The sequence below is a fragment of the Manis javanica genome, chromosome 8, assembly GCF_040802235.1.
Source record: "Manis javanica isolate MJ-LG chromosome 8, MJ_LKY, whole genome shotgun sequence".
NCBI lineage: Eukaryota > Metazoa > Chordata > Mammalia > Pholidota > Manidae > Manis > Manis javanica.
The window spans coordinates 54,763,233-54,785,921 of NC_133163.1; positions in this window are offsets into that span (position 1 = coordinate 54,763,233).

Here is a 22,689-nt window from a genome sequence, read left to right on the forward strand (position 1 = left end):
TCATCTTTTGGATAATAAATCCAACCATTCTGACTGGTGTGAAGTGATATTGCATTGTGGTTTTGATTTGCATTTCTGATGATTAGTGATGTAAAGCATATGAGAATTTTTAATTAAATATCCATATATATATATAGATATCCATATCTGTATGTGTAAATATCCTTGGACGCAAAGATGAATGAGCAATTGATTCATTTCATGGGAGATCCTGAAAGACAAACACTTAGAAATGGTGAGGTTTAGGCTGAGTATTATTGAATGAGTAAGAATCTGAGGACAGACAGAAGAAGAGAAGGCACCATGGTAAATGAGTAAAGTCAGAGGTGTGACTGTGCTTGCTTTTTCAAGAATGATGCTGGATGAGTATCCTGGAATCAGGGAGTAGATGGCCTTCTGTAGATGTTTAATTCACCTATGTATCCTATGTATTAAGGTTTCATTAAACATTTAATTTAAATAACATCATAGCCTAGTGTTAATTGTTGACATTTTATCATGCTTTCAAATTAAGTGCCAATGCATATCATATTTTATGTGTGTGTTTAGGGTTGTTTTTCTTTTCTTTCTGCCATTTTTAATATTTAACTCTCTACATTTACTTTCTCTGTCCACCTGTCTAATGCTTTACTTTGAGACTGAGATCCTGGGATTCCTCTCATACTCCCAATCATGTTTAATAGTCAGTATTTTTTGGACACTCAGCACCAGTATAAAACAGTGCTGTGTAATCACAGCAAGAGCTAGATTATAGGGAGATGATCAAGCATCTGGCTGTGATAATTGGACAACTTTACATTTTGAATGGTAGAAGTTTGCAGTGAGCCTCATTTTATTATTTCCTTGAAATCTATTCTTGGACCATATGGAAATTTTACATCAAAGAAAATTACAAGGTGTCCCAGACTCCTTGTTCTTACTAATTCCTCAAGTCTAACCAGTCATCACATCCTGAAGTGCCTGCCTTCTTAGAGTCTCTCTAATTTACCCCTGGCTCCCCATTTTCTGTTAGGCCCTGTGTTCATGCTTTCACAGGGGTTTCACTAACAGCTCCTCACGAATGGCCCTGCATTCAGTTTTCCTTTCAATGCTGCAGAAGAGATTTAGAATACAACTTTGTTCCCACTGTTTCTTTTTCTTAAAATTATTTCTTGGCTTCCATTGCAAGTGGGATAAGAACCAAACTCCCCAGAGAGACACAAGCCCCATCGAGTCCTGCCTCTGGCTGCATCACCAGCTGCACGCCTTGCTCTGTCCTAACAAACACACCCTACATGTGTATAAACCAAGACAGTTGCTGCATTCAGGCTTATAGCAGACAGGGAACCTTCTACAGGAGGACTCACTGCCCAGCTGAGAGGGTGTAGCAGCTGTACCTCCTTCCTGTCTGTCCCAGCTTTTGAGCTGAGTCATGCTTTCCTCAGGGTGGTCCCAACCAAAGGCTGAGCAAGACCATGATACTACTACCTCTTGGCCACTTCTGCCCACTGCAAGACCCTCTAACCAGGAATCTTTGCTGCTGAGCACCATGCTGGGCTGCCAGAGGCTTTGTCAGGCTTGTAGAACAATTTCAATACCTCTCAGCCTGATCCTCCTTTTCTTTTCACAGATCTAAGGCTCCAATAAACTCGTACCTCTGCTCAGTTTCCATTTCTCAGATGAACCAAGTGATATAAGGTTCAAGTGCCAAATTCAGTGCAAGGTATCCCTAAACTAAAAATACCCACTCTCTGTCCTTTTCACAGTTTCATTGTAGCCACTCAGATTTCCCTTTAAACTGAAGCCCAACAGGTCCCTCTCCACCTTCATGCTTTCTCTCTTTGAACTATAATTGTTCATCTGCTTGTCTTATTCTCCCAATACCTAGTCTTCCTGAGAACATTCCCCATGCCTTAATTTGGCACCGTAACTTTAGTAGCTAAAATTATACCTGCCAGATTTACTCAGTTCCTGATTTAACAGAGTTTTAATTTAGTGTTTATTAAGTGAAAAGCCCTGTGCTAGGTGCTGGAGATACAGATGTAAATAAGGAAACTAGTTTTTGCCCTTATTCAGTATACATACATGTGGAAACACTAATTACAAAATTGTTTATCTTTACTACTTTGGAAATTGCAAATAAAGAAAGTCAGAGGACTATAAGGACATAAAAAGCAGGACTGCCCTGAGATTGCCTGAAAGGTTTGGAAATTACTCTGAGGAAATATTATATAAGCTGAATTCTGAAGGCTGAGTAGGAATTAATTAGCTGAAGTAGGAGGGAACATGATAAATGTTTATTGAATGAATAAAATAATGTAGTTGATGTTTATAAAACTCTACTCCAGAGGCAAATACAACAGTTTTTTATTAGCCACATCAAATCTTTCTTTATTGTGACCAATTACATTTAATATATTTTTCTTCCAGGAAATATTTTATTCATATCTTAATTACTATCTCCACAAAACTATTTAAATGTACATTCCTAGTTGTAAATATGTCTAGTTTCAAATCTCAGGGTATCATCTGCTCATAGTTTGAGAGCCTATATAAGTACAGTGGACTCTTAGAGCTACTATTTTCCATGATTTTTCCAAATATCTTTCATTTTAACCTCTTCAGCAAACCATCAAAGCAAGTATTTACCAGAAGGAGAGTCTTACAAACATTCTTTATGAGCAGAAACCAATAGTATATTTTAATATATTCTGACAGCAGAATACTAATTGCAGTGGCATTTTTATAAAATATATTAAATAAGGTATTCCTTCTAAACATCTCCTGCCAGTTCTAGATTCATAGAAGGTACCCAGTTACAACATGTTTAACTGAAGAAAATTGAATTGCTGAAGTTAAAAAATAATATTGGGGAAAAAAACATTTCTGGAAATTTGAGAGTACTGTATTTTGATACCAAATAGCTGGCTGGATTAATTTTTTTTTATTTCATCATCATATTGTTGGCCCCATGCAGACACAAAACTATTTCTATTGTTCCCATTATCACTTCACCCTTTATGCCTCATTAGGCTTGCAATAGAGAAAAACCTAGCACAAAATAAAGCTTAGATCAATCATTCCCCTATAGGCCAGAACCAACAAAATCAATCAGTCTCCATTCAAGTGGTTCTTAGCTATTGACATTAAACTGTCCTAATCTAGAGATTACTATACTGTTAACTACACTGATGTTGAATGTTTGTGCTTCAGCATATTCCTTTACTATCTTCAGAGAATATGCATTACTATATCTCCATTAATTTCTGATGTGAATTGATGAAGGTTGGGATCTTCAACCTATGATCAGAAGCCTGATAATAATACCCAAAAGCTTTTTCACAAAGGATTAAAAATGGTGGCTTCCTCCTAAAACTGGATACAATTAGAAAATATACTTGGTGCAACTAATCCTGAGAGAGCAACAGGAAAGAGGACGGCGCCAGACTGCATACACCTGGAGAAAAGAGCAGACCTCACAGACTGGGGTAACCTACCAGAGCTGTGGCTCAGTGGGACCCGAGCCCCTCCCCCACCCCAGCTCACTGGCGGGAGGAAAAGAAACAGGGCAGGGAGGGAGTGGAAGGCTTGGGACTGCTGAATACCTAGTTCCAGAGATCTTCTCTGGGAGCACAAACCTACATTTCATGGTGCTTTCATCATACCCTTGTGATTATGGGGTTGTAAAGCTGGGACAGGCAGAGTTCCTGGGGAGACTGGGATTCTGGCCACTTGTGGAAGGCAGGGATCCATATACAGCTGCTCTGGGACAAAAGGTTATATCTGTGTGCTCGGCCCACTGGTTCAGGCAATGGAGACAGGCACAGCAGCTAGGAAGCAAGGAACAGCTCTTTCCTCTTGCCAGGAACCAATACCGCTCCCTGTGACCCCCGACATTGCTTCAGGGGATGAGCAGCTCCAGAATATAGCTTCTGGACACTAGAGGGCACCATATAAAAATATGAAACACCAAAGAAACCTGGTCCAGAGTAAAATTATTAATACAACTTCTGAGAAAGATTTAAATGATACGGACCTCATGACTCTTCCTGAAAGGGAGTTCAAAATAAAAATCATCAACATGCTAATGGAGGTACAGAAAGACATCCAAGAGCTCAGGAATGAATTCAGGTCAGAGATCCAATCATTGAAGAGCATGATGGAGGGTATTAAAAGCAGGTTGGATACTGTGGAGGAGAAAATAAATGAAATAGAAACTAGAGAAGAGGAATATAAAGAAGCTGAGGCACAGAGAGAAAAAAGGATCTCTAAGACTGAAAGAATATTGAAAGAACTGTGTGACCAATCCAAATGGAACAATATACGCATTATAGGGATATCAGAAGACGAAGAGAGAGAAAGGGATAGAAAGTGTCTTTGAGGAGGTAGTTGCTGAAAACTTCCCAAATCTAGGGAAGGATATAGTCTCTCAGGCCATGGAGATCCACAGATCTCCCAACACAAGGGACCCAAGGAAGACAACACCAAGACACACAGTAATTAGGATCGAAGATAAGGACAGACTGTTAAAAGCAGACAGAGACAGAAATAAAATCACATACAAGGAAAGCCCATCAGGCTAAAATCAGACTTCTCAGCAGAAATCTTACAGTTCAGAAGGTAGTGGCATGATGCATTTAATGCCATGAAGCAGAAGGGCCTGGATCCAAGATTACTTTATCTGGCAAGATTATCATTTAAATTTTAAGGAGGGATTAAACAATTTCCAGATAAGCAAAAGCTGAGAGAATTTACCTCCCACAAACAATCTCTACAGTCTATTTTGGAAGGACTGCAATAGATGGAAGTGTACTTAAGGTTGTATAGCTGTCACCAGAGGTAATAAAACCACAGTAAAGAAAGTAGAACAGCTAATTACTAAGCAAATGAAAATTAAATTAACTATCCCCAAAGTCAAATCAAGGGATAGACAGAAAGTACAGCATATGATACCCACTATATGAAGAATGGAGGAAGAAAAAGGAGAAACAGAAAAGAACCTTTACATTGTGTTTGTAACAGCATATTAAGTGAGTTCAGTTAGACTCTTAGATAGTAAGGAAATTAACCTTGAACCTTAGGTAACCACAAATCTAAAGCCTGCAATGGCAAAAAGTACATACCTTTCAATAATCACCCTAAATGTAAATGGACTGAATGCACCAATCAAAATACACAGAGTAATAGAATGGATAAAAAAGCAAGACCTATCTATATGCCACTTACAAGAGACCCACCTCAAACACAAAGACATGCACAGACTGCAAGTCAAGGGATGGAAAAAGATATTTCATGCAAACAACAGGGAGAAAAAAGCAGGTGTTGCAGTACTAGTACCAGACAAAATACACTTCAAAACAAAGAAAGTAACAAGAGATAAAGAAGGACATCACATAATGATAAAGGGCTCAGTCCAACAAGAGGATATAACCATTATAAAGATATATGTACCCAACACAGGAGCACTAGCATATGTGAAACAAATACTAACAGAACTAAAGGAGGAAACAGAATGCAATGCAATCATTTTAGGAGACTTCAACACACCATTCACTCCAAAGGACATATCCACCAGACAGAAAATAAGTAAGGACACAGAGGTACTGAACAACACGCTAGAACAGATGGACCTAATCAACATCTATAGAACTCTACATCCAAAAGCAACAGGATACACATTCTTCTCAAGTGCACATGGAACATTCTCCAGAATAGACCACATACTAGGCCACAAAAAGAGCCTCAGTAAATTAAAAATGATTGAAATTCTACCAATCACCTTTTCAGACCACAAAGGGATAAAACTAGAACTAAATTGGACAAAGAAAGCAAAAAGGCCCGCAAACACATGGAGGCTTAACAAAATGCTCCTAAATAATCAATGGATCAATGACCAAATTAAAATAGAGCTCAAGCAATATATGGAAACAAATGACAACAACAACACAAACCCCCAACTTCTGTGGGACGCATCAAAATCAGTCTTAAGAAGAAAGTATATAGCAATCCAGGCATATTTAAAGATGTAAGAACAAACCCAAATGAAGAGTCTAATTTCACAATTATTGAAATTAGAAAAAGAAGAACAAATGAGGCCTAAAGTAAGCAGAAGGAAGGAGATAATAAAGATCAGAGGAGAAATAAATAAATTTGAGAAGAATAAAACAATAGAAAAAATCAATGAAACCAAGAGCTGGTTCTTCGAGAAAATAATCAAAATAGATAAGCATCTAGCCAGACTTATTAAGAGAAAAAGAAAGTCAACACACATCAACAGAATCAGAAACGAGAAAGGAAACATCATGATGGACCCCACAGAAATACAAAGAATTACTAGAGACTCCTATGAAAACCTATATGCTAACAAGCTGGAAAACCTAGAAAAAATGAACAACTTACAAGAAAAATTCAACCTTCCAAGACTGACCAAGAAAGAAACACAAAATCTAAATAAACCATTTACCAGAAAAGAAATTGAAGCAGTAATCAAAAAACAACCCAAGAACAAAACCCCAGGCCACATGGATTTACCTCAGAATTTTATCAGACATACAGAGAAGATATAATACTCATTCTCCTTAAAGTTTTCCAAAAAATAGAAGAGGAGAGAATACTCCCAAACTCATTCTATGAGACAGCATCACCATAATACCAAAACCAGGCAAAGATCCCACCAAAAAAGAAAATTACAGACGAATATCCCTGATGAATGTAGATGCAAAAATACTCAACAAAATATTAGCAAACTGAATTCAAAAATACATCAAGAAAATCATACACCATGAGCAAGTGGGATTCATCCCAGGGATGCAAGGATGGTACAACATTGGAAAATCCATCAACATCATTGACCACATCAACACAAAGAAGGACAAAAACCACATGATCATTTCCATGGATGCTGAAAAAGCATTCAACAAAATTCAACATCCATTCATGATAAAAACTCTCAAAACAATGGGTATAGAGGGTAAATACCTCAACATAATAAAGGCCATATATGATAAACCCACATCTAACATCATACTGAACAGTGTGAAGCTGAAAGCTTTTCCTCTGAGATCGGGAACAATACAGGGATGCCCACTCTCCCCACTGTTATTTAACTTAGTACTAGAGGTCCTAGCCACGGCAATTAGACAAAACAAAGAAATACAACCAATCCAAATTGGTAAAGAAGAAGTCAAACTGTCACTATTTGCAGATGACATGATATTGTACATAAAAAACGCTAAAGACAGAGGCAGAGCCAAGATGGCGGCATGAGTAGGACAGTGGGAATCTCCTCCCAAAAACATATATATTTTTGAAAATACAAAAAATACAACTAATCCTAAAAGAGAGACCAGAAGACACAGGACAATTGCCAGACTACATCCACACGTGCGAGAGCCCAGTGCCTGGTGAAAGGGGTAAGATAAAATCCCCAGCCTGGCGGGACCTGAGTGCCCCTCACCCCAGCTCCCGGCAGCAGGAGAGGAGTCAGAGCAGGGAGGGAGAGGGAGCCCAGGACTGCTAAACACCCAGCCCTAGCCATCCACACCAGAGCACAGACACAGTGCATGTGTGGAGGGCTGGAAACTAGGGAAACAGGGCAGCAAGACCTCTGAGTGGGTCCCAAAGCTGATGCCCCTATGACAAGGAAATGCGAGTGATTTTTGAAAGTCTTAAAGGGACAGGGACATAACAGCTGGACGGAAACAGCACAGGTCACAGTTCAGAAGCTGGAAATTCCTGGGAAAACCGGGCGCACTAACCCCCTGAGCAACAGCTCTGAGACCCCTCATGGAGGTAAACAGCCAAACAGCCCCCCATCCATTACCCCCCCGGGGCCCTGCCAAAGCAGAGAAGCAGCCTGAGACTGGCCATGCCCTCAGCAAGGGAGCTTCCTCCATACTGGCCGGACAAGACACAAAGACCCAGTCTAAACGCAATTGCCCAACACAAGCCACTAGGGGTTGCAGTTGTCCCAGTAAAGAAAGGCCAGTAACAATAGGAAAGTTTGGCTCTCCCAGCTGACAGTAATAGCACCTACCAACATGAAAAGGCAAAAAAATTTGATTGAGACAAGACTAACCCAGACAGCTTCGGCATCTGCTACATCTTCCCCTGAGAAGGAACCTGGGGAGATAGATTTAACCAGTCTTCCTGAAGAATTCAAAACAAAAGTCATAACCATACTGATGGACTTGCAGAGAAATATGCAAGAACTAAGGAGGGAGAATACAGAAATAAAACAAGCTCTGGAAGGACTTCAAAACAGAATGGACGAGATGCAAGAGACCGTTAATGGACTAGAAAATAGAGAACAGGAATGCAGAGAACCTGATGCAGAGAGAGATAAAAGGAATGCCAGGAATGAAAGAATTCTAAGAGAGCTGAGTGACCAATCGAAACGGAACAATATCCACATTATAGGGGTACCAGAAGAAGAAGAGAGAAAAAGGGATAGAAAGTGACTTTAAAGAAATAATTGCTGAAAACTTCCTGAAACTGGGGGAGGAAATAGCCTCTCAGACCACAGAGGTACACAGAACTCCCATGACAAGGGATCCAAGGAGGGCAACACCAAGACACATAATAATTAAAAGAGCAAAAATCAAAGACAAGGACAAAGTATTAAAGGCAGCCAGAGAGAAAAAAAAGGTCACCTACAAAGGAAAACCCATCAGGCTATCATCAGACTTCTCAACAGAAACCCTATAGGCCAGAAGAGAAGGGCAAGATATACTTAATACAATGAAACAGAAGGGACTTGAACCAAGACTACTGTATCCAGCACGATTATCATTTAAATATGAAGGAGGAATTAAACAATTTCCAGACAAGCAAAAGTTGAGGGAATTTGCCTCCCACAAACCACCTCTACAGGGCATCTTACAGGGACTGCTCTAGATGGGAGCACTCCTAAAAAGAGCACAGAACAAAATACCCAACATAGGAAGAAGGGAGGAGGAGGAATAAGAAGGGAGAGAAATAAAGAATCATCAGACTGTGTTTATAATAGGTCAACAAGCGAGTTAAGTTAGATAGTAAGATAGTAAAGAAGCTAACCCTGAACCTTTGGTAACCACAAACTTAAAGCCTGCAATGGCAATAAGTACATACCTTTCAATAATCATCCTAAATGTAAATAGACTGAATGCACCAATCAAAAGACACAGAGTAATAGAATGGATAAAAAAGGAAGACCCATCCATATGCTGCTTACAAGAGACACACCTCAAACCCAAAGACATGCACAGACATAAAGTCAAGGGATGGAAAAAGATATTTCATGCAAACAACAGAGAGAAAAAAGCAGGTGTTAAAATACTAGTATCAGACAAAACAGACTTCAAAATAAAGACAGTAACAAAAGATAAAGAAGGGCATTACATAATGATAAAAGGCTCAGTCCAACAAGAGGATATAACCATCATAAATATGTATGCATCCAATACAGGAGGACCAACATCTCTGAAACAAATACTAACAGAAATAACAGAGGAAATAGAATGCAATGCATTCATTCTGGGAGACATCAACACACCACTCACTCCAAAGGCCAGATCCACCAACCAGAAAATAAGTAAGGACATAGAGGCACTGAACAATACACTAGAACAGATGAGCCTAATAGACATCTACAGAACTCTACATCCAAAAGCAACAGGGTACACATTCTTCTCAAGTGCACATGGAACATTCTCCAGAACAGACCACATACTAGGCCACAAAAAGAGCCTCAGTAAATTCCAAAAGATTGAAATCCTACCAACCAACTTTCAGACCACAAAGGCATAAAACTAGAAATAAACTGTACAAAGAAAGCAAAAAGGCTCACAAACACATGGAGGCTTAACAACATGCTCCTAAATAATCACTGGATCAATGATCAAATCAAAATGGAGATCCAGCAATATATGGAAACAAACGACAACAACAACACAAAGCCCCAACTACTGTGGGATACAGCAAAAGCAGTCTTAAGAGGAAAGTTTATAGCAATGCAGGCATATGTAAAGAAGGAAGAACAATGCCAAATGTCACAATTATTGAAATTGGAAACAGAAGAACAAATGACGCCTAAGGTCAGCAGAAGGAGGGACATAATAAAGATCAGAGAAGAAATAAATAAAATTGAGAAGAATAAAACAATAGCAAAAATCAATGAAACGAAGAGCTGGTTCTTCGAGAAAATAGACAAAATAGATAAGCCTTTAGCCAGACTTATTAGGAGGAAAAGAGAGTCAACACAAATTGACAGAATCAGGAACGAGAAAGGAAAAATCATGATGAACCCCACAGAAATACAAAGAATTATTAGAGAGTACTATGAAAACCTATATGCTAACAAGCTGGAAAACCAAGGAGAAATGGACAACTTCCTAGAAAAATACAACCTTCCAAGACTGACCCAGAAAGAAACAGAAAATCTAAACGGACCAACTACCAGCAACAAAATTAAAGTGGTAATCAAAAAACTACCAAAGAAAAAAACCCCCAGGCCAGATGGATTCACCTCGGAATTTTATCAGACATACAGGGAGGACATAATACCCATTCTCCTTAAAGTATTCCAAAAAATAGGAGAGGAGGGTATACTCCCAAAATCATTCTATGAAGCCAACATCACCCTAATACCAAAACCAGGCAAAGACCCCATCAAAAAAGAAAACTCTAGACCAATATCCCTGATGAACGTAGATGCAAAAAATACTTAACAAAATATTAGCAAACTGAATTCAAAAATACATCAAAAGATCATACACCATGACCAAGTGGGATTCATCCCAGGGATGCAAGGATGTTACAACAGTAGAAAATCCATCAACATCATCCACCACACCAACAAAAAGAAAGACAAAAACCACATGATCACCTCCATAGATGGTGAAAAATATTTGACAAAATTCAACATCCATTCATGATAAAAACTATCAGCAAAATGGGAATACAGGGCAAGTACCTCAATATAGTAAAGGCCATATATGATAAACACACAGCCACCATTATACTGAACAGCGAGAAGCTGAAAGCTTTTCCTCTGAGATCAGGAACTAGACAGGAATGCCCACTCTCCCCACTGTTATTTAATATAGTACTAGAGGTCCTAGCCATGGCAATCAGACAAAACAAAGAAATACAAGAATGCAGATTGGTAAAGAAGAAGTTAAACTGTCACTATTTGCAGATGATATGATATTGTACATAAAAAACCTTAAAGACTGCACTCCAAAACTACTAGAACTGATATCAGAATACAGCAAAGTTGCAGGATACAAAATTAACACACAGAAATCTGTAGCTTTCCTATACACTAACAATGAACCAATAGAAAGAGAAATCAGGAAAACAATTCCATTCACAATTGCATCAAATAGAATAAAATACCTAGGAATAAACCTAACCAAAGAAGTGAAAGACCTATACCCTGAAAACTACAAGTCACTCTTAAGAGAAATTAAAGGGGACACTAACAAATGGAAACTCATCCTAGGCTCATGGCTAGGAAGAATTAATATTATCAAAATGGCCATCCTGCCCAAAGCAATATACAGATTTGATGCACTCCCTATCAAATTACCAGCAACATTCTTCAATGAACTGGAACAAATAATTAAAAAATTCATATGGAAACACCAAAGACCCCGAATAGCCAAAGCAATACTGAGAAAGAAGAAGAAAGTAGGGGGGATCTCACTCCCCAACTTCAAGCTCTACTATAAAGCCATAGTAATCAAGACAATTTGGTACTGGCACAAGAACAGAGCCACAGACCAGTGTAACAGAATAGGGACTCCAGATATGAACCCAAACATATATGGCCAATTAATATACGATAAAGGAGCCAGGGACATACAATGGTGAAATTACAGTCTCTTCAATAGATGGTGCTGGCAAAACTGGACAGCTACATGTAGGAGAATGAAACTGGACCACTGTCTAACACCATATACAAAGGTAAACTCAAAATGGATCAAAGACCTGAATGTAAGTCATGAAACCATTAAACTCTTGGAAAAAAACATAGGCAAAAACCTCTTAGACATAAACATGAGTGACCTCTTCTTGAACATATCTCCCCGGGCAAGGAAAACAACAGCAAAAATGAACAAGTGGGACTACATTAAGCTGAAAAGCTTCTGTACAGCGAAAGACACCATCAATAGAACAAAAAGGAACCCTACAGTATGGGAGAATATATTTGAAAATGACAGATCTGATACAGGCTTGACGTCCAGAATATATAAAGAGCTCACACACCTCAACAAACAAAAAACAAATAACCCAATTAAAAAATGGGCAGAGGAACTGAACAGACAGTTCTCCAATAAAGAAATACAGATGCCCAACAGACACATGAAAAGATGCTCCACATCGCTAAGTATCAGAGAAATGCCAATTAAAACTACAATGAGATATCACCTCACACCAGCAAGGATGGCTGCCATCCAAAAGACAAACAACAACAAATGTTGGCGAGGCTGTGGAGAAAGGGGAAACCTCCTATACTGCTGGTGGGAATGTAAATTAGTTCAACCATTTTAGAAAGCAGTATGGAGTTTCCTCAAAATGCTCAAAACAGACTTACCATTTGACCCAGGAATTCCACTCCTAGGAATTTACCCTAAGAATGCAGCAATCAAGTTTGAAAAAGACAGATGCACCCCTATGTTTATTGCACCACTATTTACAATAGCCAAGAATAGGAAGCAACTTAAATGTCCATCAGTAGATGAATGGATAAAAAAGAAATGGTACATATACAAAATGGAATATTACTCACCCATAAGAAGAGGGCAAATCCTACCATTTGCAGCAACATGGATGGAGCTGGAGGGTATTATGCTCAGTGAAATAAGCCAAGCAGAGAAAGAGAAATACCAAATGATTTCACTCATCTGTGGAGTATAAGAACAAAGGAAAAACTGAAGGAGCAAAACATCAGTGGAATCACAGAACCCAAGAATGGACTAACAGGTACCAAAGGGAATGGGACTGGTGAGGATGGGTGGATAGGGAGGGATAAGGGGGGTGGAAGAAGAAGGGGGGTATTAAGATTAGCATGCATAATGAGGGGGGGGAAAGGGGAGGGCTGTACAACACAGAGAAGACAAGTAGTAATTCTAAAACATATTGCTATGCTGATGGACAGTGACTGTAAATGGGTTTATAGAGGTGACTTGGTATAGGGGAGCATCTAGTAAACATAAGATTCTTCATGTAAGTGTAGATTAATGATAACATAAAACAAAAAAAAACAAAAAAGCAGTTCCTGTGTGGTGACTTCCAATGAGTTCTACACACTGATATAAAGGGCATATCAAAGTGTGGGTAAAGGGTCTGTTTGTGTTTATACAGCAGATCAAAGCCTAATTGGGCTACCCAGAAAATGAACCAAGATACAATATGAGCAAGAACTTCCAACATCAGCACTCTCTGGAAGAGTCATACCAGAAGATGATCATCAAAATACCTCAACAAATATCCAGGCACTGCTACAGTTGTAGCTGCATTCATCCCACTGGTTCCTGGACTTGCCATGGGAAGGAAGAAGGAGATATCTAAGCTGGCCTGTGCATACAGTAAAACAACAAATTTGACTGGATCCATACTGTCGGAACTCAACCAAGAATTAGGAGAAGTGCAAGTTGTAGCACTCCAAAATATTACAACTACAGACTATCTATTGTTAAAAGAACATATGGGATGTGAACAGTTCCTAGGAATGGGTTGTTTTAACTTGTCTGATCTCTCTCAGACTGTTCAAGTTCAGTTGGACAATGTCCATCATATCATAGATAAATTCTCACAAATGCCTGGGATGCCTAACAAGTTTTCTTGGTTTCACTGGAGAAGGCTGGTAATTATAGGTCTGCTTTGGTTATGTAACTGTATTCCTATTATGTTAATGTGTGTGTGCAATTTAATTAGTAGTTTAAAACCTATGCATGCTTAAGTTACTCTACAAGAAGATATGTCAAAGAAATAGTCAATCTTCCCATGTTTTCTTCCATCTGCTACTTCTATAGCTTTTCTTCTTCCTTCCTAATTACAACCCTTAAATAGAATTTGTGCCTCATATCAAATTTACCGAATATCATAATTCTTCCAAGTGGTAAAGATACCTCAAGACAAATGCTGAGCATAGAAGTCACAGGGCATAAATCTGCAAAGAAGTCAAAAGCTAACCTTCTCAAACAATACTGCTTCTCTCTCACTTAACAACTTTACATTTCCCTGTATGGCCCTGGAAGATGACTGGTTAGCCAGAGACAGGTAAGATTCCTCAAGGGAGGAACAACCTAAGACAGGCACAGTTGCAGGGGGGCCATCAAGTGAGAAATTAGGGATCAACAGAGGTGAGGCTTAGAACCTCACACCCCCCCCCTGTTTTGAGAGAAATCTTCTACATCCATGGATGTTTTATTGCCCTTGTCTAGCTTGGATTAACACTTAGTCTGCAGGCACACACCTGATCATCTACATTTGTTCTCTTACAATACTAAACTATGTTTTCTACCTTTATCTTGCATCTACCTACCACTTCAGCATTTTATTTAAAAAAATAATAATAATAATAATAAGGCAGAAATGTGGGATTCACATATAAGTCAAGTATAAAAATCAAACGAATATTCATATTTGACCTGATTGTTTATAGTTCATAATGCGCAATCAAAACCAAAATTTTCTGTGATGACTGCCCTTGTTCTGTTCACCATTTAAGAACTTATTCACTATGTAAGAATTTGTTCACCATGTAAGAACTTGTTCATTATGCTTCAGAAGATTGGAGACTGACGAGAATTAGGCTTGGGGTGGATTAATGATTGTGCATTGAGCATTGAGTCCCCTGTACAGAATTTTATTGTTGTTAACAACCATGTGATCAATAAATATGAGAGATGCCCTCTAAAAAAGAAAAAATAACCCCAAAGACTCCACTCCAAATCTACCTGAACTGATATCAGAATACAGCAAAGTTGCAGGATACAAAGTTCACACACAGAAATCTGTGGCTTTCCTATACACTAACAATGAACTAATAGAAAGAGAAATCAGGAAAACAATTCCATTCACAACTGCATCAAAAAGAATAAAATCCCTAGGAATAAACCTAACTGAGGAAGTGAAAAACCTATACCCTGAAAACTATAAGTCACTCTTAAGAGAAATTAAAGAGGACAGTAACAAATGGAAACTCTTCCCATGCTCTTGGCTAGGAAGATTTGTATTATCAAAATCGCCATCCTGCCAAAGCAACATACAGATTTGATGCAATCCCTACCAAATTACCAACAGCATTCTTCAACAAACTGGAACAAATAGTTAAAAAATTCATATGGAAACACCAAAGACCCCAAATAGCCAAAGCAATCCTGAGAAGGAAGAATGAAGGGGGTGGGGGGGGGATCTTGCTCTCCTACTTCAAGCTTTTCTACAAAGCCACAGTAATCAAAACAGTTTGGTACTGGCATAAGAACAGAGCCACAGACCAGTGGAACAGAATAGAGACTCCAGACATTAACCCAAACATATATTGTCAATTAATATACGATAAAGGAGCCATGGAAATACAATGGGGAAATGACAGTCTCTTCAACAGATGGTGCTGGCAAAACTGGACAGCTACATGTAAGAGAATGAAACTGGGTCACTGTCTAACCCCATACAGAAAAGTAAATTCGAAATAGATGAAAGACTATAAGTCATGAAACCATAAAACTCTTAGAAAAAAACATAGCCAAAAATCTCTTAGACATAAACATGAGTGACTTCTTCATGAACATATCTCCCTGGGCAAGGGAAACAAAAGCAAATATGAACAAGTGGGACTATATCAAACTGAAAAGCTTCTGTACAGCCAAGGACACCATCAATAGAACAAAAAGGTATCCTACAGTATGGGAGAATATATTCATAATTGACAGATCCGATAAAGGGCTGACATCCAAAATATATAAAGAGCTCATGCACCTCAACAAACAAAAAGCAAATAATCCAATTAACAATGTGCAGTGGAGCTGAACAGACAGCTCTCCAAAGAAGAAATTCAGATGGCCAACAGACACATGAAAAGATGCTCCACATCACTAGTCATCAGAGAAATGCAAACTAAAACCACAATGAGATATCACCTCACACCAGTAAGGATTGCCACCATCCAAAAGGCAAACCAGAGCAAATGTTGTCGAGGCTATGGAGAAAAGGGAACTCTCCTACACTGCTGGTGGGAATGTAAATTAGTTCAACCATTGTGGAAAGCAGTATGGAAGTTCCTCAAAAAGCTCAAAATAGAAATACTATTTGACCCAGGAATTCCCCTTCTAGGAATTTACCCTAAGAATGATGCAGCCAAGTTTGAAAAAGACATATGCACACCCTATGTTTACCACAGCACTATTTACAATAGTCAAGAAATGGAAGCAACCTAAATGTCCATCAATAGATGAATGGATAAAGAAGATGTGGTACACATACACAATGGAATATTATTCATCCATAAGAAGAAAACAAATCCTACCATTTGCAACAACATGGATGTAGCTAGAGGGTATTATGCTCAGTGAAATAAGCCAAGCGGAGAAAGAGAAATATCAAATGATTTCACTCATATGTGGAGTATAAGAACAATGAAAAACTGAAGGAACAAAACAGCAGCAGAATCACAGAACCCAGGAATGGTCTAACAGTTACCAAAGGGAAAGGGACTGGGAAGGATGGGTGGGAAGGTAGGGATAAGGGCTGGGAAAAAGAAAGGGGGCCTTATGATTAGCATGTATAATATGGTGGGGCATAGGGTGGTATGTGCACACAGAGAAGACAAGTAGTGATTCTATAGCATCTTACTATGCCGATGGACAGTGACTCTAATGGAGTTTGTGGGGGGGACCTGGTGAAGGAGGGAGTCTAGTAAACATTATGTTCTTCATGTAATTGTAGATTAGTGATACCAAAATGAGTAATAAAAAAAAGTATTTAAAATACGAGATAAAGCAAAAAAAAAAAAAATCCCGAAAGCATTTATAAATAGCTCTACCATAGAAACTGCTACCAGTTTGATGAAAAATTTATAGTTTTCAATTTTGACTCTCATTGTATATTTATTTTTTGAAACTCCATGTATTAACTATTAATATAGCCACTTAATGAAAATTGGCCATAAGCTATGAGGATTTTTTTTAATGTGAAAATATGTGATTTGTGTTGCTTGACACTTATTTTTAAAACTTCATTTTTCCTATAATCATAATTATTAAATCTAGTAGTTGATTATTTCAAAAATATCCATCATATTAAGAATCATGAATAATTTCTTAACTTTGCACATAGTAGGTAGCAGGCATTATGACTTTACACAGGTTCCTTTTGAGCATGAAAACTTGTTTTTCAAATATGCCTTTTTGCTTAGAAACCGAGGTAAATGACATGTCCAAATATAGTCAAGTGTATCCTCATATGCTCTTAAGAGGTGGTCAACATCCTGAGTTTCCAACTAAAACTCTATAGATTTGAAATAGGTTAAATTTAGGAATGATTATGAGCGTGTCAGCATTAAAACAAAGAATCTAGAAGAACACAAAATGATTCACCTTATCAGTTAAATATTTGGTAAATTGAAAGTTAATGCACGGTGATTGGTCTGATGTGTTGTGGCTGCTGGCATGTCATGATGGGACCATTTCTGACTGTCACTGACTGCTCCTGTGTAGCCATGTCATGGTGAGCTCCAAAGCATTTTGTGAAGTCAGTAAGGCTGTCATTCTGGACTTACCTCCTTTCTACTGTATCTTATCTTTCTTTTCCTGCATCTGTCACTACCTAACACAAAAGTATCAAATAAATCATATTTAATAAATTAGTAATTACACAACTAATATATAGGTACTGATAAACTAACATTGATCTCTTTGCCAAGTGCTTTACATGTAGTATTTCATTTATTCCCTGTAACCACCCTGCCTATGTATGTCGTGTGATAATACCCATTTGACAGATTTTTAAGAGAGAATTAAAAAGCCAGGAGAAATTGAGAGAATTTACCAATGTTACAAGCTAGTAAGTGGTCAGACAGCCATGTTGTCTTACATATGTGAATACCACAGTTCATTACTCTAGAAAGAAACAAGTAAATACACAAATAATCACAGCAGTAGGTAAGGGAAAAACTTACCTACTACTCCATAAATAAAAACAGTTTATTTGAAGGCAAAATTGTGCATATTAAATTTGGAGAAATGATGAAAACTTGTTCTTGAAGAAAAATAAGAATAGAATTTAATTTGGTATCCCAGATACACAAAATATTTCAAATAGAAACTGATTCTTGAGACTGAGTTTTATAGCATAAATCTCTTAATCACCAACGTTTTTATTTCTCTGTTTAAATAGTGGAATCATTAAGTATTTGGAAGTATGGGGAAAAATTTGAAACCCAGAGTGAACTCTCCTCCTGTCTAGAGGCCATAGCATGCATGCTTCCAAAAGCCAAATGAGAGCTGTGGTCTCAGGCTGGAAACCAGGAAGAAGAGTCCACAACAAAGGAAAAACAAAATTATAGAGCTGAATTTTCAACTTCTTGTGATAAGAATCTTTGTCAGTTGTATTATGAAATTAAAAATAATACCTATGTAAGTAGACTTGAAAACAAGTCAATGAAAAATATTCAAAACTATCAAACTGAATATAACCCTCTAATGTATTGACCGTGAAATGTAACTTTTTTTGAGAACATGTCAGGACCAATATAAAGTCTGCATATAGTACATTATTATTGAATATTCTGACATTTATCTTAGTCACAAAACTTTTGAAATGCTCAGAAACAATTAGTTTTCAAATCAAAACCAATTTAAAAATGTTCTCCAAATACTACCGAGTCCAAATACTCCCCCACAAATACACTAACATGATTCCTGGGTATAGGTCTTACTGAAACTCAGTAACCCTTGTCTGACTAAAAACAACACACTCAGTAGGGAGAGGCCCTCCAGTTCTTTTGCCCCTGTGCAAAACTCTTCCTGCCAAAAAGTGTGTTAAAAGTGAAATCACATTTATTATATTTCTCTGTGAATGGTAGTTGGAGGTTGAGGAATGCTATAGTGTTAATGAAATAGAGGGTAGAGTGAAGCACAGAAATTGTGTGCACACATTTAAAATACTAAAGCTTGAAAAAGAACATAGAAAATGACAAGTGTAGAAATAGAATAGTGTAATTATTAATGATCTTTAAAAACTTAATATCAGTAAAAATTAAAAAATAGTTCCATTATATGAAATAAACCTTTATATATTCAGCCAGATTTTCCTACCAAAGATGTTTTTAGTCATTTTTCTTTCTTGCATTTATTCACATCACTCCTGCTTCAGTTTTTTTCAATTAGCTCTCATTTATTAAGAAAATGCTTTATTTAATCTGCTCTACTTTTTCTAGTCAGGGGTTTATATTTTTAAAACAAACTAAAAATTTAAAAATTGTTATCACAATACCACAGATTCCTTAAAATAGGTTTAAAAGGCAAAGAGAAGAAACATCACCTGTACACCTATCAGCCTGTCACAAACACTGTTAGTGATTTTATCATTTCTATTCCACTGCTTGCATATAAATTCATTAATTTTATTAAGCATTTATAAAATTTCATATAATTTGTGGGTCCATTACTATCTTTGTTCACACCTATAGATAAGGGTCCCCTAGTTGAAAACCGTTGCTTTATCATTGCTTTATCTTTCATAATATGTATATAAATGAAACTTGTATTAGTTGAATTACATTTAGAACATTAGGTTCTCCTTTATAGAGATAGAAATATAATTCACACAAAAAAGAATTAAAAACCAGAATGAACCATATTTTAGTGTTTCTCCAAATCAAATGTACTATTTGTATTTTTGATACATTTTATATTACTCAAGTTATCAAATGCTTTCCTTAAATACAGTCTGATATTCCAAAGTAGATTTTCACTGGAATTTCCTCTCCCTGATACCCTAAAATGATAGCTTTTTGATATCATGGACATATGATAATATTCTAATGATCACCCATTATGTTTCTATAAGAATAATTTATACCATTTGAATAAATATTAAAATTAGTACAACATATAACTTCAAGATATTCATTTTCTGTGTTTTCAAGAAGAATATATTACATTGCAGTACCAGAGAACATCTCTTAGTTTTGTATAATGAACATGAAAGTAACGGATTTTTATAACTTTGATGATATTCCTAATTGCTTTTTGATTTTCTCTCAAAGTGTGTCTCTAAGTATAGAAAACTAAAATTGTTCTTACTCTGCTTGATGTGCAAATTCAACAATTCTCAGTTTTCTTTTCACTTTGTATTTTACATAGTCCTTTTACAGTTCATGAATTTGCTCAAAATCAGCTGAATGTAATTATCATCTTAGGTAAGTTTGTTCTAAAATAAGCTTTAATTAGAAGGAGTAGTTAGTATACTAAAAACTTCCAGCTTCCTATAATCAAAATGTTTATTTTTTATAGATACTGAGAATTTTTTTCCTGAATGGAATACAAATCAAGGTCGAATCAATGAGTTACAAAACATTTCATAGAGATATTTTCTCTTTTAAATTAATTTTAATCCATTTGCATGAATTTATCATAAATTAAACATATGAACTCATGAATTTATTATAAACAATTCTTTTTTAAATTACAATCTCTTTTGAAAATGAGTCACATTTACTTTTTACTTTTACATTTTATTTTTTCCCTCTTCTTACTAATAATTCTAACTCCTGAAATATGAAAAGTAAGGGACACTTGCATTAGAGAGTGAGGTAGTCATTGGACTGCGTGTACATTCAGAGCTTGTCCAAGTCTGAGATTTTTCCATTTCAGTCTGAAGACTCTTATTTCCTATAAGGACAGTTATCTTTCTGCAGTTATACACCCTGCTTCCTCTAACTCATTGAATATAAAGATTTTTTCATGTGCTAGAGAGTCACTAATTTACATCTTTGCAGCTTTTACTATATGTATCTTATTTTTCCACTATAGTCACAATGATAGAAATTTAAGTTAATTTGATAATTGTGCCTTCATTTGCTAAGTACTTGAGTTAAGAGTTAAAAGATTTAAACTCTTTTGCAATTTAATGTTCTCCTGGGTGATAGTAGTAGTAATCTGGTCTGTGCCTCTAACATTCCTGGGTTGATGGGTTCACATACATAAAATAAACTAATGAGAGAGAAAATATATGTTTTAAAAGGTTACTGCCTTAACATTGCTTGTTTACTGTGTTTTCTATTTTCTTGTGTATAGTTGTTAGCTTTCCTTTTTAGGGAATCAGGATTTGTGACACTGAACAAAGGTCATAACATCACCTGCTAAGTCTTTGAAATTATGATAACAATACTATAGGCTAGTTGTTAGAATTAATAAATTAAGACTGATACAGCACCAAGTAGAAAAATGGCTCAGCAAGTCTCATACTTGGTACCATTACTTCAAAACTTGATCATTGTAATAACAAAACTGCATGTAAACTCATAGTTAATAGGATCAAAAACTATCTAAATTAACATGATTTTACTTTTGAAGGAAATTCTTGCCCAGGAAGATAACATTGTAATAATATTATTGTTTTGCAAACTTTCTGAAAATCTACTTCGGCAAGTAATAGACCTACCCCATTGGCTTGTCTTCTCAGGGCAATGGCTCATTGAACCGGTGAAACCATTGTCTTATCAAATGAATGTTTAGTCATCAAAACACCTTCAAAACCCTCATCATTGTCTGTCTACCAATTTTCAATTATTATATCATGGATTTTGGATTGCTGCATTGAAAGACCCACCTAAATCAAAGCCTCATCCTTATATAAATGTCTTCCTGCTAACTACCTTTGTAGACACTACTAAAACTGTCAATGTGGTGTTGTCCATTATTTTTGCAGTAACCAGCTCATCTCTGTTTGACCAACTGGTTATTTTGGTGGACTATTCTGAAAGTCAGAAGTTAAAAAGATGATGATGATGATAGTGGGACAGGGACCGTGGGTGTAGTCAGAGTAGGGTGAGGGCCTCCAGAAAAGGAAAGGCAAGATAATTACAGTCAGAACAGTGTAACAACATGCAAGGAAAACCCCTACCAAAACTTGGAAACTGGGGGTTAAGTATTAAGCCCTAGAGTCATTCTTCAGTGAGATCGGTTAATATTCCCCAGACAAAGGGAAGTATCTCAGCATAGCCCATGCTTCTACTATGCTAATCATTTGTAATCATGTGTAAGATTCACTTTAGCATACTAAAAGGCCCAGGCCTATGTGCTGTTTTTCCTCCTTTAGACCTGATCAGGTGATGTGCAATCTGGGCAATTAATAATGGCAAACTGGAAAACTGATAAAGAAGACCTAATGTCTTCAAGGATAAACATTTTAAGACCACTTAACAGGTCCACACCCCTAGCCCTTAATCATTTTATAAAACCCCTAGACAGTGCACAGCCATGGGCTCTCTTGTCCCCTCCTGGCATAAGCCAGGAGCTCTGTCCTCTCACTGTATCTCTAAATAAAAGCCTCTCCCTGGCTCTCCTACCTTGAGTGTCTGCTAAATTTATTCTTCAACTCTGCAAACAAGAACCCCGGCATCAATAGTAACATTTATTCCTTTGTACAGTAATTTATTTTCACTAGCTATTTGCATATTTAATAGTTGCTTTTTTACCTTGTCATAAATTGAGAGCTATA